Consider the following 12,937-nt stretch of genomic DNA (forward strand, 5'->3'; position numbering starts at 1 on the left):
AATCCACATGGCCTGACATTCGCCGTTATCCGGCCCTCAGCGGCCAACTACCCAGACTGATGGAGGCACAGATCTACCCCCCGCTGTGTCAGGCCACACATCGCTTTCCTCTCACACACACACACACACACACACTTTCATCCATGAATACATACAAATACTACACGTTTCACTGTGCCACCCAGCTCTCTTCCCCATTAACTTCTCCCACTTCCTCAAAGCTACAACAATTCCTGCTCACAGCATTCGTACTCTCGTTTCCTAAGAAAGAAGGTCCTCCACAGTTCCTCATTGCTGCAGACTTTCTCACACTGGGCTGGACTGCATTTATGGACAAAAACGCACACCAGTCAACAACATTTTGAGACACTGTAGGAGTTGGCCCTCCTTAGTTTACTCTATTTATGTTCTAAGCTCAGAGTAAGCAAGCAAACTGAAAGGTATTGACAACTAAAGACAAGCTGTCTGCTAGCATCACATTAAGTTCTCCTTGAGTGCTTGTGTTACTTGAATCTGCCTCCTTTAGACTATTTCTTCTCTGCTTAATGTCACAGGATGATACTGAACTTCTCACTCTCACATAGATGAAAAATATAACCACATATTGAGTGATTTTCAATAAATCATCCTTGGCTTATCTGCCTTTTTACAATCCCAGAAATCCTCTCCTGGCCTTTTATACTCACCTGTACCCACTAGTTGAAAATCACTGGGTTAGCTTGATCCTAATTTATGTTACACTGCAAAAACTGAAATCTTATCAAGTGATTTTGTCTTATTTTCAGTAGAAAATTCCTTTTTAGACTCAATATGAGCCAAATTCACATGACCAATCCAGAAAAATGTCTTGTTTAAAGTTATTTAAGGACAAAAATGAGGTCTGAATTGCTCGTAACCAGTAAAAAAAAAATCTGCTAATGGAACGAAAGAAAAGTTACTTGTATCAAGACATTGTTCTAGTCTCAAGGAAATTTTCAAGTAATTTTTTCTTGTTCCATTGGCAGATTTTTTTACTGGTTACAAGCGATTCAAACCTCATTTTTGTACTCTGATAACTTGAAACAAGACATTTTTCTGGATTGATAAGTTGAATGTGGCTCATATCGAGTATAATAAGACAATTTTTACTTAAAAAAAGACAAAAACACTTGATAAGATTTCAGTTTTTTGCAGTGTACGCAAAATTCATATCCTGAGAGATGCACTATGCTAGCATTATGCTCAATGTTTTTGAAAAAGTAAAATGGCAGCATGGTGTGGCCTCATCGACAGAGAGTTGTCCTGTAAGCCCAAAAAGAAAGAAAGAAAGAAAGAAAAGCTGTGTTATGTAGCGAGAAGATAACAAATTACACTGCAAAAAAAAAATAAATTTGATTAAGTGTTTTGGTCCTATTTTCAGTAAAAATCATCCTATTACACTGGATTTGAGCCACATTACTTAAGCAGTCCAGAAAAATGTCTTGTTTCAAGTTATTTAAAGACAAAAATAAGGTCTGAATTGCTTGTAACAAGTAAAAAAAAAATCTGCCAATGGAACAAGAAAATTTGCTTGAATAATGTCTTAGAACAAGAAAAATAAACCTCATTTTTATCTTTAAATAACTTGAAACGAGACATCTTTCTGGACTGGTTGGGTCAATGTGGCTCATATAAAGTATAATAAGACAAATTTTACTCATAATAAGACAAAAACCTGATAAGATTTCATTTTTTTTTTTGCAGTGTAACTTCTTAATGAGGTAAAATCTGTAAATTTATGGATGCACGTCTACTCAGGACCTCCCTATTTTTGCCTCCCATTTTGTGTTTTTAGATAATTTGCATACATTTTGCTAATAATTTTTCTGATAGTGGGTTGTTTACCTGTGAATTGTTATTGTGTACTGCCATTTTAGCATATTAGCTTAACTCACATGAATGTTGTGGCTACTCATAAGTGATTCTCATAAAAAACTAGCAGGTGCATTCCCATACAATTAACTCCAGGAAGTGTTTTGCATCACAAACACCATTATCGAGCTGTGAAAAAACACACTTCCCACATCTTTTTTCTCTTTTTGTCCCCTTCTTTATACACAATTCTCCCTTCAAAGTACCACCTTAACTGTGTGTAAAAAAAAAAATAAAAAGTCCATAATGTAAAAGAGGAGCAGTAAGCTTAGGGTGGAATTACCCCAAAATTTTGCCAAACAAAAAACTGGCCTGCATTCTGTAACATCACATGCCTTTCAAAGGTGTTTTCCAGCCACAGTCACACTGTAAATGTCAGACTTCATTTTTCTGTGTGTGACTGTCTGGTGTTTTCTTGTTGTTGCCACAAGAGGGGGTCAGTTACAGTAAACCTCTGGTCCTTACTGGGCCCTATGGCAACAGACGCAGGAGCTTGAAGCCCCTATGAACCAGAGAGGACTCATAACACCCCCCACCCCACCTCCCCCCACCCCCATCTTTCATTATATTACAGAAAAATTTTAATTATAAAAGCTCATATTAAATATTTAACTATTACAAGTATAAATATTATTCTTAGTGATACTAGCACATGAAATTTGCCTGAGTGGTCTTGATATGAGCTGGACTCGTCCTAGATGAGATGGATACGCGCGGTGTGTGCGTTCGTTGTCTCATTTCCTGACTCTGCCCGGAGAGAGAGGAGATACGGGGACACGAAAAGAGAGAGTGTGTGTAGGGGGAGAGTGAGATAGAGAGAAACACACATAGACATGCACAGTGGAGGAGGAGGAGAAGGAGGAGGGGGAGGCTCCTGATACCAAGACACGGAAAAGCAGGGGAGGGAAAGAGAGAAAGAAAAAAAGGGGCTGGTGGAGGAAGAAGAGGAGCGGGGAGTGGGAGAAAACAGGGGGAATAACACTTCAAGAAAGCATAGAGAGGAGAGGAAGGACAGTACCTGGTGCTTTGGACACCCCCTCCTTTCTTCTCTCGGGCTGTCACAAGCAGATTGGACTCCAAAGGACCGACACCGCGTCCACCCCAGACCCCATGGGGTAACAGGTATGTCTGACTTCCTTGTGTTATCAGCGCTGAGCCCCGCTTTGACGCGAACAGGTTTCATTCAGGAGCGGCGTGAACCGCTTGGTTTCCATGCGTTTATCATGACAACAATTAGTTTTGTTGCCTCGCGGAGCTGGTAGTTAGTGGTCGTACAGGTTGGAGACATGACACAAAGCAACTCGTGCCACTGTTATTTCTCACCATAGGGAAAAGATACAGTGTGGAGGCCTGTCTGTCTGTTTTATTTCTTAAAATTCCGGTCCACTAGCATCATGTTAGCCACGGCGTGAGTGTATTTTGACAGCTAAATAGCCGAGCGAGTGAGCAGGCGACAGTCTCAAAGTCCGCCTACCTGTTCCATACGTGACAGCCAGCTGTCTGTTGCGCGTGCTGATATTGGGAGAAGCTGTCATTCGCACATTGTATATTTCACACCTTGTAGAGCACAGACAGTTGTCTGGAAACGGGGGAAAACGCTACTTTCTAATGTGTCTTGGCATGTGTTTAAAACACGTAGCCTAGCCAAAGTAACCTATTGTTGAAATAATTTGATATTTCATTGTTTGATACTTTAAAATTTCCTGAAAAGAGCGTAAATCTGTTCTGAATTTTATCCTACACAAATATATTTTCTTTACAATTCTACAAACATCAACTAAAATAAACCCAGGTGGGATATTTTACTTCTAGACACACGTGAATCATTCTCCGTCAGGTTTCACCAACCTGGTGGAGTTTAAATGAAAACGAGCGCATCCTAGTAAAATCTGCAAAGTTTTGAACAGCATGACAACCTCAGTGCCACATCTGCTGCTGTGAAGGTGGGGAAACCATGCACAGACTGATATCGTGCCACATAAAACAGGAGTGATGCTCCTCCGTGCAGCCGTCTGGAGGGGATTCAAAATGAAAGCGCTCAGTGCCTGGAAGACAAGGGCTTAAACCCTCTTCCTCCTCCTCCTCCTCCTCCTCCCCCCTTTTCCCCTCGATTAACCTCAAAAAGGGGGATTTCTCCAGCTGGAAATTTCTGCTGCGTCAACACCCAGCCCTAGAGTACCACTACCTCTAGACGAGAAGACAGGAGGTGTGTGTTTGGGGGGTTTGGTTTGCAGATCGGGTGATTTCTTGTAGCCGCTGATCATCACTGAGAGTTGAAAAGTGTGGCGTCAAGTGTTTGCTGTTTATAGGCGACTGAAGCTGGAAGCGTCTACTCTTCTCCGCCGCTTCTCTGTCTCCTGGAGAGCTGCGTGCGTGTGTGTGTGTGTGTTTGCATGTGTGTGAGTGTGTCTGCTGTCTGTGTCTGCCCTCTCAGACCGGTCAGTTCCGTCTTCCTCCATTTTCTGCCATGCTTACCATGTGAGAGGAGGGGAACAAACCCACTTCTCTACCTGTGCGTAGACAGCCGCCTGCACCTTTAGCCTGCAGCCAGGTGTGGCTACAACCTGAGACCAAGTAAGAGACAGAGTTTACATGTCACGCTGCAGCTCGTATCTCTTTGCACTGGTGTGTTAAAACTTTTTCTAATTGGAAACAAACTTTTGAGGAGTTTGAACTGATAGGCTTTGTTGTGTTATGAATATTTCATTCTGAAATGATCATGACCCATTAGCCAAAAAGACTTAGCAAGCAGTTTTGGTGCTGAGCAAACTTTTACCAAAACCTGTGTTTGTTTCTGTGTTGCACTTATCAAATTGAGGAGCTCTTTAGTGAACCTACCAAGACGCCACTTTTGACTTTGCCAGAAAGCGCATCGTCTTGGCTTTTGGCTTCCAAGAGTTAGGCCTATATCCAATTAGATCACAGTATTTTCCTGTTTGACAATGGCTAACTGGATCCCTGGGATTAAGAGCCAAGCTTCTGATTTTTCCAAATAGTCTTAGGCCTCCCTGGATTTGTGTGGTTGTTTTGAACTTCCTTGTATAGAGTTAAGGGTTGACTGTTGATATGATAAACCTTTTTTATTTAGTGATCCAGTTACTGTAGGCCTGTGTGTATATTTTCATGTGGCTCTTTTATTCAACACAATACGTCAACCTGAGCAGAAGATATCCTTGTTTTCAAAATCAAGAATTATCGACTGTAGTAGCATTAAAACTAATTAACTTACCAGCAAAGCCTTGGCATCTTGGCATGGACTTTGTCCCTGAATGCTTTGTGTCCGAAGGCTGCTTTGTTCCCTCTCTGAGGCTGCTCTCTGTGAAAGAGGCTACATAGTATTTAAAAGCAGTGGACACAGCATGTGCATGAGTGTGTTTTCAGTGTAAATTTGTGTGTGTGCCTGCACCTTCTCCATCTGTGTGTTCCACAAGGAAAATTTAATACAGACCAAGACAACAGCTACAAGGATGAGTGGAGGAGGAGTGTAGGCGAGAACGGCTGAAAGATGGAAAAAATATTAACAGTGCATGTGCTTGTAGGATTGGAAAAGGAGGATTTGAAGCACTTGTGTTCTCTCTCATGAATGGACTTTAAGAACTGATTAAATACGATTAGGGAGTTAGATTTAACTCACCGTTTGAAGCCAAAGTTGTGTGTGTGTTTTGCTGAAGGGAGTCACAATAGAAATCATCCAAGTAGTGCTATCGGTGTTTGTGGGTTCGTCGCACTGAAGGCACTTTGGGGTGTGAAAAGAGGGGCTGAGAACTAAATGTAGAGGTTTGCTTTGGTTAGTAGTCTGGTTTGAAGCTCGTGACACTTGCGTTTTAGCTGTGTGCGTGATATTTTGTGTGTGTGTGTGGGTGTGTATGCGTGTGTGTAAGCCTGCTGGTATGTAGGTGGTGCTCAGTGCTCCCATGCAGGTTGTGGGCTGAGCTGTGTGGTAGAAGTTTAGTCTGCTTCAGCCATGCACACCCAGGAGATATCACCCCCTCAAAAACATATATATGCGTGTGTGTGTGTCCATGTGTGTGTGTGTTTATAAAGAAAAAAATAATCAATGGAAAAAAGGAAAGCTTGTATCTCACTCTTTGCCACAAAAAATATTGATCCAGCCTGGATCTTTGTCGGATTATTGTTTGGAAAGTTTTCTCACAGAAGGGTGTGAAGTCACGAGCTTAAATATATAAAGCTTTTTTTATTTTCTGACATTTTTTGGTATAAAAAGGATGTAGATTTCTAGTCTTACTTCTATATAATGTTTAAAGTTGTGTGTAAGTGTTTAGGTATAGCTGTGTGATGTACTTTTTGATGCTGTTCTGTTTCTAAATATCCCTACACAACTTCACTCCATCCTTGAATCATTTATATACATATATATCTAAAATAAATCTATAGAAAACAAAAAGGATGAAATATTTATATGACATGAATTAATTAAGATCTTAAAATCAATTTTCTGAAGTTTGAGCTCAGGATGTTACAGAAAAGATGATGCAGGGGAGACAGACTGAATGAGAAACATGCTTAATGTAACACAGGTCAAATAACACAACAAACCACAGTTTTTTAGGGTTAAAGAGCACATTATCATGTCAAAAATTTTATTTTTAGACCTTCATCCTATCATTTGTTCCCCGTTTTTTAGAATAATAATCAAAAAAGCCAGGTTTATAAAGTTAAACACAGCTACTATCAAAGAGCTTGGCTGCCTGTTTGTGTACAGAACGTATCTGAGAGCAGTTTCTGTGTTTTAAAGCTCCTGTGGGGAACTTTCTGCTGGTTTTAAAATGGGCTGAAATGAATACTTTTACCCTCTTTATGAGCGACAAACGCAAATGAGACTATGTTTTAAAAGATGTGTTATTTCTAATTTTATTCTTGATGCCTGAAACTGCTGCTGTGGGGTGGGCTTCAGATGAAGTAGTACCAAGATGGTTTTAAATTTACCACAGCAAAAGTCTCAATAAGCAGTATGTTTGGTTGATAAAAAGACATGAAAGAGGTGAGACACAAGGACAAAATCAGTAAAGTTAAAGTAGGTGCCAGTTTTTCCACAGAGGGCGCTCATATCAACCAAACTTAAAGTTTCTCAGAGGAGCTTTAATTTTTAAATGGAAAAGACCAAAGTCAGATATGAAACAACATGACACTAAACTGTACAGCACACTCATCCAGTCCTGTGTACTTTCCCTAAAAATGGATGACAGAGGTTGTTAGTATCCTTGTACTCCATTCATCTCCCTGCCTCTCTTGCTCTCAGCCGGTTCCCTCGTCCTGTTCCCCCCTCGGAGCTCTCTCGTTAATGGGAACACCTGTCTGGCTAACACGCTGCAAAGTGAACCGTTTACACTCCCATGTACATGTCTCACATGACACCTCTCTCTGGAGTTTTCTAACAACTCTGTCTTCACATCGTGAATATTACTATTCTCACATCAGATTTCGTGACAGAATTCACAAACACACACACACACACACACACATTAACCCCTTGCACCTAAACCATCCCCCATCCACCATCACTGCCCAACATCCCCCTCCCCTAATAACTCCCAAGGCCTTTAAGCCTAACTGCTTCTATAGCTCATTGTGCAGCACTGAATACAGGTGTTCTTAATCCCCACGGGGTTACACGGATGCTGTGGGGGATGTTAGTGTGTGTGTGTATAACAGCTGTCTTCCCTATCCACCTATCTGACATGCTCATCCTCCCCCCAGCAGAGAGAACAGGTGAGTTCAAGCCATCCCCACTCCACACACACATCCACGCACCCACTTGTCTTTTCACATAGGTGTTAATATTTCATCACGGTGCGCGCAGGATAGGATGTCGCTGAAAAGCAATAAGCTCACTCATTCCTTTCTGTTCTTTTGTCACTGAATTTATAATTGGAATGTGATTTTGTCAAAAATTTAAAAACTAAAAGCAAGTCTCAAAAGTACAGACACACACACACTCAAAAATGATCGTTTTATTATTGCCAAAAAATAATCAATAGATAGGGGAGCTTGTGCAGTGCGAAAATAGCAAGATGTCGGAATTTTTCTTTGGAGTTGTTGATATTGCAAAACACCTTTTTGGATCACACATTCCTGAGCAAACAGATGAGGGATTTCAGTTTGTGTGCTTTCATCAGGGTGTGTGTTTTTTTTCTTCCTCTTTTATTTAGGAATGCGGGGCAGATCAGCTCTTTCCAAGCAGAGCCTCATGATCACACTGTGCTTACCCGCATCATGAGTTATTTTCTGGAATTCATGACGTTCTTTGACATCAGTGATCAATTCCACCCAATGACTTTTATTTAAGGCCAGCTGAAGAAGTCCCCTGTCCTTGTTTCCTTTTTTTTCCTTTCCCCCCTCCTACGAGCATTCCTAATTGTTGGCTTCATACACTGACTGTTTGCACCAGTTCAGATGCTGTCACAACAAATATTGCAACAAGTGATGACGGCAGTTGTTCGGCATGTCAGGTAATGCAAGCCAGAAAGAAGCTATGTCTACTTCAGCAGAATTTAAACAAAGAACAAAAGATGGGATAAAAATGTCAAAGATTTGATTATCTTATAATTAGACCTCTGTTTGATCCTTTGATGGATAAAATCAGTGTATCATGCTCTGAATGCTGGTTTAAGGTGACTCAAGCTGTGGTTTCTTTACAGAATATGAACTTTTTCTCCAAGTCAGAAATTGACTTTTCGCTCTGTTTAAATGATTTATAAAAGAAGGGATTTGCGTGACACTGATTCACACATGAGCTTGTTTTAAACATCACCACTCCCTGATAATGAGGTGACACGGGACTGATTGTTGCTCACGATTTGCATTCTTTCAACTGAAGCCGACTAAATATTTTGTCTTCTGAGCAGACGCTGACTTATTCCAAAAATGTTCACATCTTTCCAAATCTTGAGCAAATTGTTTTTCTTATCTTTGAACAACAGCTTAGACATGGACTTGCATACCCGGCATCCTTGATGCTATATCGTAACCTAGCTGGACTGGCAAACACACACACACACACACACACACACACACACACACACACACACACACACAGTCGCCCCAAGTGATCCATTAAGAAGTTAGAGCCTTCACTGTCTTTTTTGACACATTTATATAAGCTATTAAGAACTTGAAGGATCTGCTGTAGAAAAACATCTTTGTTGAATTTCGGTGTTTGCAGACTCCTGAAAGCCGCGTATAAGTACGCGGTTGTTAGTTGTTATTTTCCCAGTGAAAGAGTTTGTCTTTCATACACACAGTGTGAGCATTTGATGAGAAATTGAGCGGCTTTGAGCAAATACATCTTTAGAAACAGTCAACTAGCCTCGGGCTGTGGCTGGTGAGAGATTTCCATATCAAAGCTCAGGTGAGAGAGGGAGACTGGGGAGAGGGAGAGGAAGGAGGAGAAGGAGAGAGAGAACAAGGAGGAGGAGAAGGGGGTGATGAAACAGACATCCACTCTGAAAAGAGTTCCAGCCCTTGTTATTCTGTCGCGTTTTTTTGGTGTGTGCTGCACAGTTTAGTCTGTGTGTGTCAGTGCTGTCTGTCTCAATCTAAACTATGGGTAAAAAAAAAAAACACAGAGGGTAGGTCGGAAAGACTCGGATACAAAGCGACACCTTTCTCTTCTCAAAACCACACGGTGCTGTCTCTCCACAACCTTATGCTGACTGGCGCTGACCACAGGAACATAAAAATGCCCCCTCCCTCCACCGCTGACACTGCACAACATCTGACCTGTGAGCCTCTGACAACATTCGGATCCCTGTTTAATATTATTACTGAGGCATAAAACCATCATTTTCCCTGGAAATATTTCTCTTCTTTAGCTATAAGTATCAGACCTGACCCTGTGGAATTGATGGCGACACTCTAATTAATGGATAGAGTTTTCGTTTGGCGCTTTCAAAGATGTGTGTGTGCGTGTGTGCTGCTCTTTGAGTGTGTGTGTGGTGTAAAAAAAAATGATCCAGCTTTGTAGAGTTTTGTAATCCAGCCATGGACTCTGGCTAGAGTGCTAAAGTGCTGCTAACAAGGCCTGTTTAACATTCTCTCCCCTGCTCAACATACAATTATTCCACTTCGCTGCCATTAACATGTACAGTAGGACTGGGCTTTTAATTGGCCTGATATGACTAATGCCAGATCAACTTGGATTTGCTAATTAGTTTTTGCTTTAAAAGTGCCATCAGGACATGAAATATTCATTGATGTGAGGTGGAGCGCGGACTGTGGGTGGTATTAGTGGGATATTAGTGCTATAGGCAGGCGGTGGAGGAGAGATTGAACCTACATTGGCCTGTTGTGGTCGCTTATTCATACTTTGGGTTGAGGTGTTAGTTTTTCGTCATAATTTTAGACACCCACTCACACACGTACACACTCGCAGAGCAGCGCATGCACATTCATACACCACCTCCATTCTCAGCATCACAAGGCCACCTCTTCTTCTCCAGCCCCCACCTCCTCTCTGCTGCTCTCACCTCCCCCTTCCCATTATTACATCTCTTTTTATTTTCTTCCTCTGTCCTCGTCTCACTTCCTCTCGCCGCTCCTTTACCCCCGTCCTCCCTTTGCCCTCTGCTCTGTCCCAGCTGCCATCTCTCCCTCTTCTTCTTCTTCCTCCTCCTCCTTCTCCTTTTCTACCCCCCCACTCCTTAATCTTCCACCTCTCCTCCTCCTCCTCCTCCTCCTCCTCCTCCTCCTCCACCCCCTCCTCTTCTGTAAGTGGGCCAGGTGCCTCCTGTGGCCTCCCCTACTCCATTTCTCATTTTTACCCTTCCTCTACTCCCTTTCTCCTTTTTTTAACCCTCTCCCTGTTCTCTTTCTCATTTTTATCCTTCCCCCTGACCCTCGCTCATACTTAGACATCCCCTTATTCAACGAACAGGCGGAGTATTCACTTTAAATACAAACATCGTTTTGACCTGACGTGGCCTTTAGCTGCTGAGTTAGAATAACTGCTCTCTTTAGGTTCGAGTGTGATGTCTCGAAGGGGAACCAGGGTTTCATTCTGATTTACAACTTTTTCATCCCTGTAAAAAAAAAAAAACAGAAGCTTTTTTTGTGATTATGTTAAAAAGTGGACGTTTTATGAGCTCTCCTGTGTCGGTAAACTTCCCTTTTTTGCACAAACTAGGTGAACAGAAGTGAGTAGGTTCACATCCCCTTTTCAGTGGCATGGGGCGAACTCCCACAACGGCCTTTTCACTGCTTCTTCCAACACAAACGGAAATGTGCATTTACATGGAAGTCTCATTTGTTTCTTGCTCTGTGAATGCACACGGTAAACTCACAGCGCTCATCTCGTCCTCTTTATTTTCGTTTTTCCCCTCTCATCATCTTTTTTTCCTCTCATTGTCTCTGTGCTTTTGTCTCTGCTCGCCTTTTCTCTTGCCCTGTCCTTTTTTTTTTAACTCTCACTTTCTCACCCCCGCACCCACCCCTCCCTGATGTCTTCATCTCACCTCCTCCCCCCATCTTTCCTACTTGTTTTGGTGTGGTGTCATGAAAGAGAAGGGAAAAGGGGGGTGTTTGTTGATTGGTGGGCTGCTGGTTTGGACAGGACACCTGATACTGGCGCTGCCTCACAATGTGGGTATGTGCAACTTCAAAATTAGGTTTCTAAGGTGGGTGTTGTCCTAAGTGATGATCATAAAAGTTTACACACTGGGTCCTTTTGTTTCTCCTTCTGAGTCTTTGTGTCTGTCTTGGCAGCTCTTTGCGTCTCTGTCATGGTTGAAGGGAGAAAGCAGCAGCAGCAGCAGTAGACCCAAAAGCCTGCGAGCAACGCCAGTCCTTCACGTTAGGCAACAGGTGACAGTCAAACGTCAAAGAAGTCGAACACACTGTGAGTGAAAAGACGGACAGATGAGGAGGCAGGTGTGGGGGGTGACAGAAGACGAGAAGACAGGGGTATGTAGGTGAGGCGTTTGTCTGGTCAAACCTCGCTCTTCGTCAATCACGGTGGACGTGGCGGCCTCGAGCGACATCAACACCCGTACGAAAGTCCATAAGAGGAGGATTTAGATTTCAGCAGGAGAAACTTTCTCCATCAAGATGGTTTTAAAGGCTGGTACACATTACAGGATTCTTCAAAACTTCACACGTTTAGAGACCACACACTTGATGATAACGAAAGACAGATTACACAAGATTTCTCTCTCCTGATCTTACACTGTGTGGTCTGCACTCCAAGGACACTAAACACACTGCAAAAAACTGAAATCTTATCAAGTGTTTTTGTCTTATTTTCAGTGAAAATTGTCTTATTATACTCAGTACGAGTCACATTCACCTGACCAGTCCAGAAAAATGTCTTATTTCAAGTAATTTAGAGACAAAAATGAGGTCTGAATTGCTTGGAACAAGTGGAAAAAATCTGCCAATGAAACAAGGGAAAAAATACTTGTATTAAGACATTGTTCTAGTTTCAAACAAAATTTCTACCAAATTTCTCTTGTTTCATTGGCAGATTTTTTTTCTCGGTACAAGCAATTCAGACCTAATTTTTGTCTTTTAACAACTTGAAACAAGACATTTTTCTGGACTGATAAGTTTAATGTAGCTCATGTTGAGTAGAATAGACAATTTTTAAAAAAGACAAAAACATTTGATAAGATTTCAGTTTTTTTCCAGTGCATTAACAGATTCTTTAGCAGAGCTTCAGCTTCTTCATGCTCAATATTCCAAATCTTGCGTGGTAAAACGTGACTTTGGTGTAAACAAACACGACGGACGAACGGGAAAAAGCAAAGATGTTTGTTTTAAGACTCTGAAATTTTGAAAAGAAAAGGGCTGATGGAAAAGGTTGTGGAAAAGGTTGTGGAGACGGCGGGATATGAGCTGTATGAACAACAATGCGAGTTGGTGGTGAGTAAAGTCTGTTTAAATATTACAGATAGATTTCGGCTCCTCTCAGAGCGCCCCACACACTACAGGATTTTTAGTCGCAAATATTAAACATGTTCATTATCTACGATCACTAAATCAGAGGCCTTCTGAGCGGCTCCAACCAGAAGAAATCACTCTTTATGTGCACGTT

General features: G+C 41.8%; 1 protein-coding gene across 3 annotated transcripts in view; it reads left to right on the forward strand.

Moving 5' to 3' along the window:
* The first annotated feature begins 2,709 nt into the window (after nucleotides 1-2,709).
* The window catches only part of zbtb46 (zinc finger and BTB domain containing 46), an 85,491-nt gene continuing 75,263 nt past the window's right edge, over nucleotides 2,710-12,937 (forward strand). The window contains exon 1 of one of the 3 annotated variants that reach the window (XM_074681394.1): nucleotides 2,710-3,012. The gene's annotated coding sequence lies outside the window, so the exon portion shown is untranslated. The remainder of the gene's footprint in view (nucleotides 3,013-12,937) is intronic. The other 2 variants (XM_074681396.1, XM_074681395.1) reach the window with 2 other exon arrangements.

The sequence above is a fragment of the Halichoeres trimaculatus genome, unplaced genomic scaffold, assembly GCF_033239565.1.
Source record: "Halichoeres trimaculatus isolate MK-OKI-2021-1 unplaced genomic scaffold, fHalTri1.1 fHalTri1_scaffold_11, whole genome shotgun sequence".
NCBI lineage: Eukaryota > Metazoa > Chordata > Actinopteri > Labriformes > Labridae > Halichoeres > Halichoeres trimaculatus.